The sequence below is a fragment of the Notothenia rossii genome, assembly GCF_949606895.1.
Source record: "Notothenia rossii genome assembly, chromosome: 10".
Lineage (NCBI taxonomy): Eukaryota > Metazoa > Chordata > Actinopteri > Perciformes > Nototheniidae > Notothenia > Notothenia rossii.
In genome coordinates, this window is record NC_136908.1 from 19,377,955 (window position 1) to 19,380,792 (window position 2,838).

Sequence of the window (2,838 nt, forward strand, 5' to 3'; positions counted from 1 at the left end):
CTACCACACTTCCTTCTACATCATACACCATCATTATACATGGTGTATATAGGATATATATATATATATTTGTATACATATCTGTAAATTGTATAATTTTATTTTTCGTATTTGGAATTTCTCTTTTGTCCACTCAAATACACTTGGCCCTTTCTCTTTTCCATGTGGAAAATGGCAGCTGCATATTCTGCTTTTCTCGTCTGGCTCCCTGTCTGCTCATCTACAATGAGACAATTATATAATGAATTACTAATAATCATTTAAACCTGTTATTACCAATATTTCACAAATTCTTCATGTAAACTTAAGAGCACAGCTGTATGTTGTTGAGTGTCAACTTTGCTTGGTTCATCTTACTGGGGGGCAGCTACATGGATGTCGGTGCAGTCCACAATCATTTTGCAGTTGAAGGCAGAATGAATTTATTATTGACTCAGAATGAAGCACAACTGTGTCATACAATACATTGACTTTATTTGTAATTGTGTAAAAAAATATGAATATTGATTAGCAAGCAGGACCTGCAGGAACAGAGAATGGTGATGGATGGAGCTGGGAAGAGAGAAGAATAAAGAAAACAGATCAACTTTATTATCGGATATTAAAAATTCAATTTCAAAACAAGTTGCCGCTCCTACAGTTTTCTAGTATGTAAAGATGATTTCACATGACCTATGCAAAATATCACACTCAATACATGTGTGTCTCTGGGGGATGCATTGTGCCTTTGATGTATATAAATAATATACCATAACCAAATACTATTACGTACAGTGGAAATCAGGTTGCCAGAGCAGGTCAGTCCAGTGTGCATGTTCCTCAGGGTCTCAGCAGTTACAGGTGAGGTAAATAAAATAAAAGAGAAGGTCAGTAACAACACTTTAAAGTAACAACACTGAATAATTATCTATTTTAATAATTTTCTCTCAGTAATCACTCAACTACTGTCTTTCCAACAAACAGATTGACTCACTCTCACTATCATCACAATGAAACACGTCCAGAAGAATGTCATGCAAAGCTGCCTGCCTTCCTTCCTTCTACTCTCCCTGAACTGCCTGATCTTTTAATGTTCAATGTTAACCATTTGTGCAGATAGCATTAAGTAGAAAATATGCTAATGTGGCGTTAGCCTACCTCCCGCCCCCTTAGCACCTGGAGGAGGGGGCGATAGGCTACTCTTCAAATGTTTCACAAAATACTTACCATCATGACTACTCTTACTGTTTAACAGTTTGGTTTACATCATGTTAAGGCGAATACAAATGACAAGGCTAAGTAATGTAATGTAATGCTAACTAACATGCTCGCTACTAGCTAGGTAGCTAACTTGACTATGTTCCATGCAAAACATGTATATTACCTGATATGTTTGGTCCAACGACTCCCGGTCCTTTCATAAGACGGGAAGCGATAGAACGAGCAAGTGGTATGATCTCTTTTGTGATTACAACCTGGTACAAAGCACACAGGCATCTTGTAAAAGTGAAATTATTGGAGCAATCTCTTATATTTATTGGAGGGAATAAATCAGTCTTCTTCCTCTTTGCGAGTCGCAACCAGTCTTGGAGCATTATCGCCTATGACATCACTTACGCGACTCAGAATGCATTTGGGATTTGTAGTCTTTCTAGTTGTGTATTTTTCATAGTCTTATATTTCAACAGTTTTACGACAAACTGTGACTTTTTTTACATGGAAATGATTGTTTAAGATTGACAAACATCATATGTGTCATTCGTGGCACAATTCAAACGGGATCAAAAGATAACTTTTCTCTCTCCATTGACTTCAATGTATAATTTTCCACTTCTGGGGTCCCATGGAGGCTCCCAGAAGGGGAGGGACTTCGCCTCTCTATAGATCCTGGATATGTTTGTGTTACCCAGCTTAACTAGCCCTAACAAACGAGATCTCGCTACGTTGTCCTAAGACGCTTGTTATCAACTCGGTAACTCAACCCAGGGTTTTTTCCGTCCGGCTGAGAGTGCGTTCACATGAAAGGGGCGGGGTTAGCAACATTTGACCAATCACAAACCTGGAAAAGCGACCTTGACAGCACAGCGTCATACTTCATGAATGAAAAGTAAACGATCATGAAATGAAGAAGTTAAACTTTAAAGGTCCGTAAAAAAAAAAAGTGTCTTCTGTGGAAGCCGTAGCGATGTAAAAAGCACGAACAATCATTTTAGCCGGCCCGGCTAAAATAACTGGATGGCCTAGCTGCCTGTCAGCCTTCCATCTCGTGCCCTGGTCATATGCGCGTTCGTGTGTTGGAGGTGGAGATCAGTAAATCTGAAGGAAGAGGCAGATTTTGTTCGGCTGCGCAGTTTCAAATTCAAGCGCACTCGAGCTGGTTTCTCCAAAATTACCTACCCTAAGGGGATGACTTTAAATGTAATTTTTTCCAAAACATGAATATATTTAGTGTAATCATATATATATGTTCGGCACCGTCATCGTATAAAAGCATTATAATAATGTTGGGTTAAAAAGATCAGCATGAAAGAATATTTTATTTAAATTGTTAAAGTCTATAGGCCTATTGTGGCTCCTGTCACACTCTTGCTAACTCACAGGAGGTGATTAGTGATGAGCTAATTGTATCCGTGTTGTTAACACTGAATGTGTGAAATGAAGCTTCATCACACGTGTTTGTAACTGTGCCAATGAGCTGAGGAGAGAGAGAGAACAGATGATAAAGTGACAAGAGGACACACACTCACACCTGAGATAAACTACATAGATTATACAAAAATCAATGTTTCTGATTTTGTCTTCTTTTTTTGAGAAGTGATTTTACTTTTCTAAACAGAAAAATAAAGCGATAGAGTCAAA